The sequence below is a fragment of the Mustelus asterias genome, chromosome 21, assembly GCF_964213995.1.
Source record: "Mustelus asterias chromosome 21, sMusAst1.hap1.1, whole genome shotgun sequence".
Classification (NCBI taxonomy): domain Eukaryota; kingdom Metazoa; phylum Chordata; class Chondrichthyes; order Carcharhiniformes; family Triakidae; genus Mustelus; species Mustelus asterias.
In genome coordinates this window covers 78,057,953-78,073,843 of record NC_135821.1, presented here as the reverse complement: position 1 = coordinate 78,073,843, position 15,891 = coordinate 78,057,953, and the positions used below count along the sequence as shown (strand labels likewise).

The 15,891-nt window shown below is 47.2% G+C and overlaps 1 protein-coding gene across 9 annotated transcripts in view; it reads left to right on the top strand.

Moving 5' to 3' along the window:
- The window catches only part of LOC144509438 (proto-oncogene tyrosine-protein kinase Yrk-like), a 315,669-nt gene that overhangs the window by 45,934 nt on the left and 253,844 nt on the right, over nt 1–15,891 (top strand). The gene's annotated exons all lie outside the window — the stretch shown is intronic.

Here is a 15,891-nt window from a genome sequence, read left to right as displayed (position 1 = left end):
GAATACTGAGTGAGTGCACACTCCGTGACCAAAATCATTCATTAGATTTTTGAACTGTAATGTCGACATCAATTACAAAATAAAGAAAAGTATCTCGTAACAATCAGTTGAATATAATCTGCAATGCAGTTTGAATGAAGAGTCTTACACTCTAACATCGAGAACCCAGAGAGCTGCTTGACAAGGAGTCATGACCTTGGGCCCATTCATTCTGTTTCTTCCTCCTTCTCAAAACCATCACCATCAGAATGGATCCACGTGCAGCATTACCTGTAAGGTTTGGAGATTTGAATTTTTCTGTTGTAAGGCACGAATTCCTGAAGCATGTTGCTCGTTAACATGTCCAGAATAATGGAAATTGAAGCACGGCATTTGTTTATGTGTTCGGATCAGATTAGTTTTATTAGCAGATTTACTCCTGTTCCATCAAACCAAAAGCTAGAGCCCATTTCTATGTCAAGGATTATCTAATAAAGCCTAAAACAAGGGGCTTTCTTCACAGAGGTTAAAGGACAAAACAGCTTCTTCAATTGAGAGCAATGGAAATCATGTTTTAAAACAAAACTATAAAGTAGATTGTAAAATCCTGAAAGCTGCCATGTCACGTGATAAATTAGGGGAAATAATTACTCAGAGTAGAAGTTGCCCTAAGGTCACGCGATTCAAAATGAAGAAGAACCATTGCTCTCATTCATTCAGGTTTTTAGACAAAGTCAGGGACATTGATGTATTGAGGCACAGGCAGAATCCAGCAATCCTATTCATCTATAATGTTATGCAGATATCAAGGCCATACTCTGAACAGGCAATCCACAATGTCTGCAACATAACAAAAGGTTTTTTAAAATTAATGTAGCATTGTGTTGGTAGAGATTAAAAGAAAAACAATGCCTAAAATACAATGTTTAGGAGGTCCTGTGGCGCAGTGGGTAGCCTGGATTCAAGTCCCACCCCAGGACTTGATGGCCAAGGAAGTTGCGTTCATAATGCAGCTAAACAGGTTGAGTGTCAACCTGCAAAATCCTTCCAAACACGTCAATGGCTGGCGGTTAGCGTGGGAGAGACTCCTGATCAGGCGCGCTTGATGTGGAGTGGCACCCCTCAAGCTATAAGCCCTTGGCAACAGATTAGAAAACTGTAGCTATGGAAACAGATGAAAGTCTTCCTTAGTGAACAACTAGGTGTGGGAAGAGAATTGGAATGGAAAATAAAAGCTTTACGTTTACCTGCGAACGCATTCATCACATGGGACTCATTTACAGAACCATTCTTGAACATCAGTGAGGGATGACTGTCCCATTAAATGGATTACTTTTCAGATTGCTAAGGAGAATGAAGCAATCCCAGGATGGATAGAAAGAAAGACTTGGTCGTACTGTGGAACATCCCAAAGAGTTTTACAGCCAATGAAGTAATGTCACTGTTGTAATTAAGGAAACATAGGAATCAAAGTTGGAGTAATTAGGGCTGGACAAGGTCAGAGGGGAAATAAAGAACAAGATAATGGAGCGATTTGAAAATAAGGATGAGAATTTTAAAATCATTACGGCCACTCTACGATATGTAAATTGAAGGTTTTATTTCTGAAGTCTTTGAAATGCTCGATTGGAGCTGCGGCAGAAGGGGCTCTCTCACGCTGGTTTATAAGATTTTTCTGTCATCCGAGGGAGTAATGAACCTATTAAATGTACATTTACCATTTTTCAGTTTGCAATAGTGACGCTCACAGGAGGTGGTTCATGGGGTCTGCCACAGTAATAATGATAGCTCAAAAGTTCAGGGAATCAACAGCTTTGTAGAGCCACAGAAACTGGTTTACAAATGTGCCGGCTGGTAACATTACCAAAACACACGCAGGGAGCCAGTCTGACTGTTCACATTCAATTGCCAGCAGAGACTGGTGGGGCCAAATGGCCTACTTTTGTGCTGCAATTTCTATATAAGTGATTTGACACAACTCACAGAGCCCAGAGAGACTAACACTTGAGTTAAAGATTCAAAGGAGTCCAGCAAACATGGGCCACTTCTCCTGGGCTGTAGCTGCAGGAAAAGGCAATCTGTGAAAGCACCTGCAGAAGAATAGTTGGCGGATGCTGCACTTTTAACATTGAACATTTTGGCAGCACTTCACTGGGGGTCCTTGTGCATGAGATGCAAAAACCCAGTCTGCAGGTGCAACAGGTGATCAAGAAGGCAAATGGGATGTTGGCCTATATCGCAAGGGGGATAGAATATAAAAGCAGAGATGTCTTGCTGCATCTGTACAGGGCATTGGTGAGGCCGCAGCTGGAATACTGTGTGCAGTATTGGTCCCCTTATTTGCGGAAGGATATATTGGCCTTGGAGGGAGTGCAGAGAAGGTTCACCAGGTTGATACCAGAGATGAGGGGTGTTGATTATGAGGAGAGACTGAGCAGATTGGGTTTGTGCTCGCTGGAATTTAGAAGGCTGAGGGGGGATCTTATAGAGACCTATAAGATAATGAAGGGGCTGGATAGGGTAGAGGTGGAGAGATTCTTTCCACTTAGAAAGGAAACTAGAACTAGAGGGCACAGCCTCAAAATAAAGGGGGGTCAGTTTAGGACTGAGTTGAGGAGGAACTTCTTCTCTCAGAGGGTGGTGAATCTCTGGAATTCTCTGCCCACTGAAGTGGTGGAGGCTACCTCGTTGAATATGTTTAAATCACGGATAGATGGATTCCTGATCGGTAAGGGAATTAGGGGTTATAGGGATCAGGCGGGTAAGTGGAACTGACCCACTTCAGATCAGCCATGATCTTATAGAATGGCGGGGCAGGCTCTAGGGGCTAGATGGCCTACTCCTGCTCCTATTTCTTATGTTCTTATGGTCAACCCCTCATCTTGTAATATTCAGTCAGCAAGTTATACTGATGTTATACTGTGGGATGCAGCAGTGTAGTTTGTGGACTGAATATCAATGTTTTACTATGGAATATTTCTGAAATTTCATAGAATCCTAGAACCCTACAGTGCAGAAGGAGGCCATTCAGCCCATCAAGTCTGCACCGACTCCTTCTATGATGTATTTTGTGTGGAGTCTGCACGTTCTCCCCATGTCTGCATGGGTTTCCTCCGGGTGCTCCAGTTTCCTCCCACAGTCCAAAGTTGTGCAGGTTAGGTGGATTGGCCATGCTAAATTGCCCCTTAGTGTGCAGGTTAGGTGGATTGGCCATGCTAAATTGCCCCTTAGTGTGCAGGTTAGGTGGATTAACAATGGTCGAGACTTGATAGGATGCTCTTCAGAGGGTCAGTGCAGACTCAATGGGCCAAATAGCCTCCTTCTGCTCTGTAGGGATTCTATGATTCTCACAAAATGAAGTGTTTATATCTTTTATTATACGTGATGGCACTGAGCGGTTTACAGGAAAGACAAAGCTCCCAGTGAATAAAGTATGTGAACTGAGGCTGCGGCTGAGGAATTATATCCTTGACATTGCTTTCGAGGATATCAGAGACAAACAGCCAAATAGCAGAGTGTCTCCCCCAGTGCACATCATCAGTGTTTGCAATCGAGCTTTTATGAGAGGCAATGGAAAGCTACAGAGAGTTCAATAGAAGAAAGGCGATTAATTTGTAGATCACTCGAATGCTTCAAGAGACTGTCGGGTAATTATTGACAAAAACAGGAAGGTTGGAACTTGTGCAAGCTGTTTCATATTTCTGCCCAGATGTGAAAAATGTCTTCCCCACGAGATCAGAGAGGAATCAAAAGTTTGAAATAAAAACAGAAAATGCTGGAAATGAACAGCAGCATCTGTGGAAAGAGAATCAGTTAATGTTTCCAGTCATATTCTACATGAAACATTGGGCGGAATCTTCCGGTAATTTGTCAGAGTGTTGGTTTGGGTGAGAAAACTGGTGTGTATCTCTCCAGCGACAGAGCTGAGTTTTCTCTGCGGATTCTCTGGCACTCTGTGCATGTACGCACCACCACTCTGGCGGAGTGAATCCTGATGTGCGTTAGAAAGAAAATCCTCTCCAACCACTCCACACAAAAGGGTGACCCCCCCACAGAAGCATCAGGCCATGATGTACATTTATTTAAATGCGTTTAAATGAGGTTCCCAAAAGGGTGGGAACCTTGTTGCATCACCCGCGAGGTGAGGGGAAAATCTCAGAACGAGATCTCTCCGTCAAGATTCTCATTCCCGCAGTATTGCAGGATTTCACAGAATCATAGAATCCCCACAGTGCGGAAGGAGGCCACTCGGTCCATTGAGTCTGCACTGACAACAATCCCACCCAGGCTCTATCCCCTTAACCCCAGTATTTACCCTCCTAGTTCCTCTGACACGAAGGGGCAATTTATCATGGAAAGAAATCATTGAAACCCTACAGTGCAGAAGGAGGCCATTCGGCCCATCAAGTCTGCACCGACCACAATCCCACCCAGGCCCTATCCCCACATATTTACCCACTAATCCCTCTAACCTACGCATCCCAGGATTCTTAAGGGGCAATTTTTAACCTGGCCAATCAACCTAACCCGCACATCTTTGGACTGTGGGAGGAAACCGGAGCACCCGGAGGAAACCCACGCAGACACGAGGAGAATGTGCAAACTCCACACAGACAGTAACCCGAGCCGGGAATCGAACCCGGGACCCTGGAGCTGTGAAGCAGCAGTGCTAACCACTGTGCTACCGTGCTTAGCATGGCCAATCAACCTAACCCGCACATCTTTGGACTGTGGGTGGAAACCGGAGCACCCGGAGGAAACCCATGCAGACACGGGAAGAACGTGCAAACTCCACACAGACAATCACCCAAGGCTGGAATCGAACCCGGGTCCCTGGCGCTGTGAGGCAGCAGTGCTAACCACTGTGCCACCGTGCCACTGATGTCACCATTTTCAGCTGCGGTGAGCGCCAGCTAAAAATCCTCCTCGTTAAGCGTGGCATGGTGGCACAATGATTAGCACTGCTGCCTCACAGTGCCAGGGATCCGGGTTCGATTCCCGGCTTGGGTGACTGTGCGGAGTCCGCACGTTCTCCCCGTGTCTGCGTGGGTTTCCTCCGGGTGCTCCGGTTTCCTCCCACAGTGCAAAGATGTGCGGGTTAGGTAGATTGGCCATGATAAATTGCCCCTTAGTGTCAGGGGCACTAGCTAGGGTAAATCAATGGGGATAGGGCCTGCATGGGATTGGGGTCGATGCAGACTCGATGGGCTAAATGGCCTCCTGCACTGTTGGATTCTATTATTCCATCTCCACAGATGCGGCCAGATTTGCTGATAATATTTCCAGTACTTTCTGCTTCATTTCAGATTTCCAGCATCCGTGTTTTGTTTCTGCTTCAGCGGCCGAGTGTGTGGTGTATATTTGCATTGCGTCTCTAAGAATAGGATTCATTTCACAGAATCTTTTCCCCCTCACTTCAGGGAATGTATTTTTATCAATTTACAATGAATTGCTGCATACTCTATCCAGCTGTGGCCAGTTTTGGTCTGTCGCTCATGTCAGTGTCTGTCAGTGGACTGACTGAGCCTGACAATCTATTGCACTTTTCTCAATGCTGTGAAACAGTTTGGGTGCAATCTTACAAATTATAGGCCGGTGAGCCTTACGGTGGTAGGGAAATTATTGGAAAAGATTCTTAGGGACAGGATTTACTCACATTTGGAAAGAAATGGACTTATTCGTGATAGCATGGTTTTGTGAAGGGGAGTTCGTGCCTCACTAACTTGATCTAGTTTTTTGAGGAAATGACGAAGATGATAGATGAGGGAAAGGCAGTGGATGTTGTCTACATGGACTTCAGTAAGGCCTTTGACAAGGTACCTCATGGTAGACTGGTACAGTCACACAGGATCAGAGGACAGCTGGCAAGGTGGATTCAGAACTGGCTTGGCCATAGAACATAGAAAGCCACAGCACAAACAGGCCCTTCGGCCCACAAGTTGCGCCGATCACATCCCCACCTCTAGGCCTATCTATAGCCCTCAATCCCATTAAATCCCATGTACTCATCCAGAAGTCTCTTAAAAGACCCCAACGAGTTTGCCTCCACCACCACCGACGTCAGCCGATTCCACTCACCCACCACCCTCTGAGTGAAAAACTTACCCCTGACATCTCCTCTGTACCTACCCCCCAGCACCTTAAACCTGTGTCCTCTCGGAGCAACCATTTCAGCCCTTGGAAATAGCCTCTGAGAGTCTACCCTATCCAGACCTCTCAACATCTTGTAAACCTCTATCAGGTCACCTCTCATCCTTCGTCACTCCAGGGAGAAGAGACCAAGCTCCCTCAACCTATCCTCATAAGGCATGCCCCCCAATCCAGGCAACATCCTTGTAAATCTCCTCTGCACCCTTTCAATGGCTTCAACATCTTTCCTGTAATGAGGTGACCAGAACTGCACGCAGTACTCCAAGTGGGGTCTAACCAGGGTCCTATAAAGCTGCAGCATTATCTCCCGACTCCTAAACTCAATCCCTCGATTAATGAAGGCCAGTACGCCGTACGCCTTCTTGACCGCATCCTCCACCTGCGAGGCCGATTTAAGAGTCCTATGGACCCGGACCCCAAGGTCCTTCTGATCCTCTACACTGCTAAGAATGGTACCCTTCATATTATACTGCTGCTTCATCCCATTGGATCTGCCAAAATGGATCACCACACACTTATCCGGGTTGAAGTCCATCTGCCACTTCTCCGCCCAGTCTTGCATTCTATCTATGTCTCGCTGCAACTTCTGACATCCCTCCAAACTATCCACAACACCACCTACCTTGGTGTCGTCAGCAAACTTACCAACCCATCCCTCCACTTCCTCATCCAGGTCATTTATGAAAATGACAAACAGCAAGGGTCCCAGAACAGATCCCTGGGGCACTCCACTGGTCACTGACCTCCATGCAGAGAAAGACCCCTCCACAGCCACTCTCTGCCTTCTGTAGGCAAGCCAGTTCTGGATCCACAAGGCAACAGCCCCTTGGATCCCATGCCCTCTCACTTTCTGAAGAAGTCTTGCATGGGGGACCTTATCGAACGCCTTGCTGAAGTCCATATAGACCACATCCACCGCTCTTCCTTCATCAATGTGTTTGGTCACATTTTCAAAGAACTCAACCAGGTTCGTAAGGCTCGACCTGCCCTTGACAAAGCCGTGCTGACTACTTTTGATCATACTAAACTTCTCTAGATGATCATAAATCCTGTCTCTCAGGATCCTCTCCATCAACTTACCAACCACTGAGGTTAGACTCACCGGTCGGTAATTTCCCGGGCTGTCCCTGTTCCCTTTCTTGAATATAGGGACCACATCTGCAATCCTCCAATCCTCCGGAACCTCTCCCGTCTCCATCGACGATGCAAAGATCATCGCCAAAGGCTCCGCAATCTCCTCCCTCGCCTCCCACAGTAACCTGGGGTACATCCCATCCGGTCCCGGCGACTTACCAACCTTGATGCCATTCAATAGTTCCAACACATCCTCTTTCTTTATGTCCACATGCTCGATCCTTTCTGTCCACCGCAAACCAGCAGTACAACCACCCAGATCCCTTTCCACCGTGAATACCGAGGTAAAGTATTCATTAAGCAGCTCCGCCATTTCTAACGGTTCCGCACAAACTTTTCCCCCTTCACCTTTTAAGGGTCCTATGCCTTCACATCTCATCCTTAGAAGTCATGATGTGGAGATGCCGGCATTGGACTGGGGTAAACACAGTAAGACGTCTCCCGAAGATACACAAGGCAAACACACCCGGCCATCCCATCGTATCGGGCAATGGGACCCTGTGCAAGAACCTCTCCGGCTACATCGAGGGCATCCTGAAACCCATTGTACAAAGAACCCCCAGCTTTTGTCGTGACACCATGGACTTCCGACAGATACTCAGCACACATGGAGCAGTTGAACCAGGAGCGCTCCTCGTCACAATGGATGTCTCGGCACTCTACACCAGCATCCCCCACGATGATGGCATTGCTGCAACTACCTCAGTACTCAATACCGACAACTGCCAGTTTCCAGATGCAATTTTACAACTCATCCACTTCATCCTGGACCACAATGTCTTCACCTTCAACAACCAGTTCTTCATCCAGACACACGGAACAGCCATGCGGACCAAATTCGCACCTCAATATGCCAACATCTTCATGCACAGGTTCAAACAAGACTTCTTCACCGCACAGGACCTTCAACCGATGCTATACACTAGATACATCGATGACATTTTCTTCCTTTGGACTCATGGTGAACTACCACTGAAACAACTCTATGATGACATCAACAAGTTCCATCCCACCATCAGACTCACCATAGACTACTCTCCGGAATCGGTTGCATTCTTGGACACGTGCATCTCCATCAAGGACGGTCACCCCAGCACTTCATTGTACCGCAAGCCCACGGATAACCTCACGATGCTCCACTTCTCCAGCTTCCACCCTAAACACGTTAAAGAAGCCATCCCCTACGGACAAGCCCTCCGTATACACAGGATCTGCTCGGAGGAGGAGGATCTCAACAGATACCTCCAGATGCTGAAAGATGCCCTCATAAGAACAGGATATGGTGCTCGACTCATCGATCAACAGTTCCGACGCGCCACAGCGAAAAACCGCACTGTCTTCCTCAGAAGACAAACATGGGACACGGCGGACAGAGTACCCTTCGTCGTCCAGTACTTCCCCGGAGCGGAGAAGCTACGACATCTTCTCCGCAGCCTTCAACATGTCATTGATGAAGACGAACATCTCGCCAAGGCCATCCCCTCACCCCCACTTCTTGCCTTCAAACAACCGCACAACCTCAAACAGACCATTGTCTGCAGCAAACTACCCAGCCGTCAGGAGAACAGTGACCATGACACCACACAACCCTGCCACAGCAACCTCTGCAAGACGTGCCGGATCATCGACACGGTGCCATCATCTCACGTGAGAACACCATCCACCAGGTACACAGTACATAATCTTGCAACTCGGCCAACGTTGTCTACCTGATACGCTGCAGGAAAGGATGTCCCGAGGCATGGTACATGGGGGAAGACCATGCAGACGCTATGACAACGGATGAATGAACATCGCTCGACAATCACCAGGCAAGAGTGTTCTCTTCCTGTTGGGGAACGCTTCAGCGGTCACGGGCATTCGGCCTCTGATCTTTGGGTAAGCGTTCTCCAAGGCGGCCTTCACGACACACGACAGCGCAGAGTCGCTGAGCAGAGACTGATAGCCAAGTTGCGCACACATGAGGACGGCCTCAACCGGGATCTTGGGTTCATGTCACACTATCTGTAACCCCACGACTTGCCTGGGCTTGCAAAATCTCACTAACTGTCCTGTCTGGAGACAATACACATCTCTTTAACCTGTGCTTAATGCTCTCTCCACTCACATTGTCTGTACCTTTAAGACTTGATTACCTGCAAAGACTCGCATTCCAACCATTATTTTGTGAATTGAGTTTGTGTCTTTATATGACCTGTTTGTGAACAGAACTCCCACTTGCCTGATGAAGGAGCAGCGCTCCGAAAGCTAATGGCTTTTGCTATCAAAAAAACCTGTTGGACTTTAACCTGGTGTTGGGAGACTTCTTACTGTGTTGGCCATAGAAGACAGAGGGTAGCAGTAGGGGGGGGCTTTTCTGAATGGAAGGCTGTGACTAACGGTGTTCCACAGGGATCAATTCTGGGACCTTTGTTATATATAAATGATTTGGAGGAAAGGGTAGCTGGTCTGATTAGTAAGTTCGCAACGACATAAAAATTGGTGGAGTTGCGGATAATGAAGAGAATTATCACAGGATACAGCAAAATATAGACCGGTTGGAGACTTGGGCGGAGAATCTGGACAAGTGTGAGATAATGCATCTAGGAATTATACAGTAAATGGTAGAACCCTTCAGACCATTGACAGGCAGAGAGATCTGAGCGTACATGTCCACCAATCACCGAAAGTGGCAACGCAGGTGGATAAGGGAGTCAGGAAGGCATACGGCATGCTTGCCTTCATTGGTCGGGCCATTGAGTATAAAAATTGGCAAGTCATGCTGCAGCTGTACAGAACCTTCGCTAGGCCTCAAAATATTGTGTACATTCTGGTCGTCACACTACCAGAAGGATGTGCATGCTTTGGAGAGGGTACAGAAGAGGTTTACCAGGATGTTGCCTGGTCTGCAGGGTATTAGCTATGAGGAGAGGTCGGATAACTCGGTTTGTTCTCACCTGAACGATGGAGATTGAGGGGTGACCTGATAGAGGTTTACAAGATTATGAGAAGCATGGACAGAGTGGATAGTCAGATGCTCTTTCCTAGGGTAGAAAGGACAAGTGCTAGGAGACATAGGTTTAAGGTTTAGAGGAGATGTGCGAGGCAAGCTTTTTACACAGAGGGTGGTGAATGTCTGGAACGCGCTGCCCGGGGAGGGGGTGGGAGCGGGTACGACAGCGGCATTTAAGAGACAACTAGATGAATACATGAATAGGATGGGAATGGAAGGATACGGACTCTGTAAGTGCATCCGATTTTAGTTTAGACAGACATCATGATCAGCGCAGGTTTGGAGGGTCGAAGGACCTGTTCCTGTGCTGTACTGGTCTTTTGTTATTTGTTCTTGCTGGTCGTTCACGCTCTGCCACTGCTGCAAGCAAGGACGGAGAATTTGGCACTCAGCAAAATTTCCATTCACTGCAGCGGGACTGGAGAATCCCGCCAGCTGGAAGATTCTCCTCTTTCTGCGCTCAGAGAACATCAGAGTTAAGTGGGCATGTGGAGCTGACGATAAAATCAGATCAGCCGTAATCTTATTGAATGGTGGAGCAGGTCGAGGGGCCGAGTGGCCTCCTCCTGCTCCTCATTCAATGTAAAGCTGGAATATAACTCCAGAGCTCTGAGCCGCCCTCTTTCCAGCACACACACCAGGTTTACTTGTTTCGACCACGCTGGCCACTTGTCAGTGTTTGTAGGAAGAATACAGAGGACCAATAAAGAATAAAAGGTGCAATTCTAAAAAGGGGGTGCAGGAGCAGAGGGACCTGGGTCTATACATACAATAATCATTGAAGGTAACAGTTAATAAAACATACAGCATCCTGGGCTTTATCAATAAGGACATAGAGTTACAATAAACCCGTAGAAAGCTTGGCTGGGGTATTGTGCCCACTTCTGGGTGCCACTCTTTGGGCATGCGTGTGAGCAGGACGCATGCCAAGGCAGATGATAAAGATGGTTGGTGTGTGTGTGGGCAGTGAGTGGAGCCATGGACAGGAAGGGGATGTGATCTCCAGAGGACGTGAAGCCAGATGGAAATGTGAGGGTTTGTGAGAGGATGAATGGTGATGTCCCTTAAACTGACCGTGAGTGAGAGCCATGTGAGTGTGCGAGGGGCTGGGCGAGTGTGCGAGGGGCTGGGCGAGTGTGCGAGGGGCTGGGCGGGTGTGCGAGGGGCTGGGCGGGTGTGCGAGGGGCTGGGTGGGTGTGCGATGTGATAGTTGACTTACCCTCATGGCGCGGATGAGATCATTCGTCCTCCTTCTGCACCATGTTGGCACTGCCCACCGCTGCCACTGCCTCTCAAGCTGGTTGGTCACTTGCTGGATGTCCTGCGGGCAGTGAGGGTTAAAGGTCAATGCGGTTGCACCCAGCAGGGGCTCTCGTGAGGCACCACTGAATTTTGGGTCTTTCTGGGTTTTGGAAGTGTGTCTTTCAGAGGAGCAGCCCTGGGCATTGAGAACGCTGCGCGACTGCACTGCTGGAGTGAGGAGGCGGTGAGCTGATGGAGGGGCGGGCACATCAGAGGCCACACCCCCAGTAAATGTTCCCGTGTGTATAATTAATGTGCCAGGAAGCAATCGATGTGACATAAAAACCCTCCATTGCAGCCGGCGGGTAGAACACTGTTTTCACACTCACTCCCACGCCCAGTGTGCCTGCAGGGAAGTTGCACCCAGACAGAGCGGAAAAGATTGATGAGGATGATTCCAGGCCTGAGGAACTTCAGTTTCATAAATAGATTGGAGAAGTTCAGACTGTTGTTCTTGAAAAAAGGTTGAGGAGATTTTTTCACATTTATTTATGGGCTGTGTACATCGCTGGCTAGACCAGCATTCATTGCACATCCCTAGTTGCCCTTGACAAAGTGGTGGTGAGCTGCCTCCTTGAACCGCTGCAGTCCCTGAGGTGTAGGTACACCCACAGTGCTGTTAGAGAGGGAATTCCAGGATTTTGACCCAGTGACAGCGAAGGTACAGTGATATATTTCCAAGTCAGGATGTTGACTGACTTGGAGGGGAACCTCCAGGTGGTGGTGTTCCCAGGTATCTGCTGCTCTTGTCCTTCTCAATGGTGGTGGTTATGGGTTTGGATGATGCTGCCTAAGGAGCCTTGGCTAATTCCAACGATGCATCTTGTAGATGGTACACACGGCTGCCACTGTTTGTTCATGGTGGAGGGAATGAATGTTTGTGGAAGGGGTACCAATCATGCGGATTGCTTTGACCTGGATGGTGTTGTTGGAGCTGCGCTCATCCAGGCAAGTGGGGAGTCTTCCATCACACTCCTGACTTGTGCCATGTAGATGGTGGACAGGCTTTGGGGAGTCAGGAGGTGAGTTACTCACCACAGGATTCTCAGCCTCTGACCTGCTCTCATGGTCACAGTGTTTATATGGCTAGTCCAGTTCAGTTTCTGGTCAACTGGTCACTGGTAACCCCCAGGATGATGATAGTGGTTTGAAAGAGGTATTCTAAATCATGAGGGTTCTGGACAGATTAGAGAGGGAAAAACACATCTCATTGGTGGAAACATTGAGAACGAGAGAACATGGATTTAATTAAAGTAATTGGCAAAAGAAGCAAGAGACAGGAGGACTAACACAGCGAGTGGTTAGGGTTGGAATGCACTGCCTGACAGTATAGTGGAGACAGATTCACACAGCGATTGGTTAGGATCTGTAGAGAGTGTGGTCGAGGCAGATTCAATTGAAGTTTTCAGGAGAAATGGGATTGTTATCTGATCAGGAACAATGTGCAGGGTTACGGGGTTAAGGTGGGTGAATTGCTCCTTCAGAGAACTAGCACAGTCGCAATGGGCTGAATGGTCTCCTGTGCTATTCTGCATTGACTATTCCAGACTCTCTTTGAAGAACTGTCCCATCAGCCAACCAGCCTCCTTTAGCATGTGCTGCCTGCCCTATGCTGAATCGTTCCTGCTGTACATGTAGGGGGAATACAGTTTATATTTGTGTCATTATAAGCAGATTTTACATTTGAGCTTTCATTAGAGAGAATAACCTGGTCAAAGGCTTAATTCTAAGCTTTACTGGAAATCAGTGAATGGGAGAATAGGATGAGAGGGAAGAGATGCAATAATTCGTAACAACTCTTAAGCTGACAGTACCACGCCATTCTCCAGAGCCTTCATGGTCTCCCATCCCTAGATTTGAAAGCTTTAATCCAATGTTTGAAACCTATAGTTTGGGGTCATGCTCTTGTCAATGTTGCCTTTTCCCATAAGCAAAGCACAGAGTGAGAATTGCCAATTTCACTGATTTCAACAAGTAAATGTGCGTGTGAACAGGTGCACTTGTGATATTCAAAGAGGAAATTGTATGTTTGAAGCATTTTTCACAAATTCGGGAAGTCCCAAATGTAATGCTGCTGTGTGCTATTTTGATATATTTTGTGTTTAAGGTGGGGCTTCTTTAAGAGGCTGTGTTTAATTACAGGAGTCGATTTGTCTGGGGTAATATGCAGCAAATACTAAGAATGCAGGCTAATAACTGACTTTATCATAGAAACCCTACAGTGCAGAAGGAGGCCATTCTGCCCATCGAGTCTGCGCCAACCACAATCCCACCCAGGCCCTACCCCCACATATTTACCCGCTAATCCCTCTAACCTACGCATCTCAGGACTCTAAGGGACAATTTTTAACCTGGCCAATCAACCTAACCCACACATCTTTGGACTGTGGGAGGAAACCGGAGCACTCGGAGGAAACCCACACAGACACGAGGAGAATGTGCAAACTCCACACAGACAGTGACCCGAGCCGGGAATCGAACCCGGGACCCGAACCCGGGACCCTGGAGCTGTGAAGCAGCAGTGCTAACCACTGTGCTACCGTGCCGCCCCTAGGAATGTGTTTCCTTTTAGAGTTAATAGACCTTTTGTTTATTTAGGTTCTCCTGGGATTTCAGACTAGGTATACAGAGTCATGTGGTTAATGGGAGGAGCTAACCTTGCAGGAAAGAAAGAGTTACAGTTTCATTTTAAAATGCAAGCAGTTGCTGCCTGGGCGGTCAGAAGAAAGCAGTGGCTGTCTCTCTTTCGCTGTCTCTGTAAAGGCCTCTCTGAAAGCTTCAGACTGGTAACCTAAGTCACAGCAAGTATGCATGTGTTTTGCTAACTTATTTTAAAGAGGGAGTTGAAGGCTACAAGGAGAATATTGCTTGAATTGGAATTCATTGCAATAGGTTAACAGTTAAGAATTGTATCTTGTCATGTTTACCTATTGTTCAATTGTTAAAAGCCAAGCTAATTCATTTGTTCTAGTTAAACTGTTAAATACAGTTTGTTTGTCAATAGAATTGTGTCTGGATGAAACATCTTATCCTTATATTAATGCCAAAATAGCAAATTGTTGGTGTCTAGTCTGGCTTCATAATGTAACTGGGGGTTTCTGATCTGGTATTCTAACACAAAGCACTTCACAGGCAAATTAGTAGTTCTGAAATGTAGTTATTGTAGGCGTTAGGTAGAAAGGTTCTTTTGGGTTGAATAGAGAAAAGGATGTAACTGACGGTGAAGGCTAAGGGGACTTCAATGCATCTAATGTCACAGGCAATTCATGGTAATGTTTGAAAGTACTTGGAAGGCTCTGTGAATAGAGGTAATTGTAAATGTCAGGTATGATTAGTTGACTGTATTGATTGAAGCCTGTGATGGCTTTTCTATATTAACTGACCTGGTAAGTTCATCAGACATTTTTAGATACTGTCTCCATCTGCACGCTGTGATGGAGCTAACATTAATACAGCTGGCCACACCCTCCTGTTCTCCCTGGTCTGCATCACTCACTCCTGTAGAAGGCTCTGCTGACTTCTCTGTCGTGGCCTTGTCTAAGACAGGCTTCATCGGGCTTCCTGCAATCTTTCCAGATATATTGATATTTGTTGTGAGCACGGTGGAATTTAGATTTCCACGTCACAGTGTTTGTCTCCTGTTTGTGGATTTTAAATCCTGCAGCAACCTTTGATTCCCCTTCCAGGTAAGCTCAAAATAGCACCTGCTTTCTGCAACTGCTGATCGCTAAAACCATGCGGTTAACACACTGCACACTGGCTCCCCTCACCACACCACTTTCAAGTTGGCTTTCCGGCCCAATAATCAGAGAGCTTATGCTCATGAGGCTGAGAGGAAAACGCAGCCACCTTTCTCTGGGAGTTGCTTCCAGGCAATTGCAAACCCAACCATCTCACCTTGCTTTGTGCACTTGTATATTGCACGCAGACACCCTGACTGTAATGGTATGTGACAGTGCATTGCAACTCCAGGACAATTGCAACGAAGAGGTAGTTGTGGTGGACAGCTGTAACAGCGCACAGACTCCCACAGGACGGCACTTCAGGCTTCAGCTCTTACTTACATTCACATTTATTTGATTCAGCGGTTCGGCTGAGCACAATCGTTCATGAGCTGAGATCACGCCTGCATGGAGTAAAAATCTCCAAAGAGGCTCTCTTTGCAAACCATTTCCTCTTGGTCAGGTGGACAGCAACATTGACTGAGACCATTTAAGCAACTGAGTCTCGGACTGTCCGATTGTGGGAAGAGAAGTGAAGAGATTGTGATATCCCCCACACTTAGAGTCATAGAGGTTTACAGCATGGAAACAGGCCCTTCAGTCCAGCTTGTC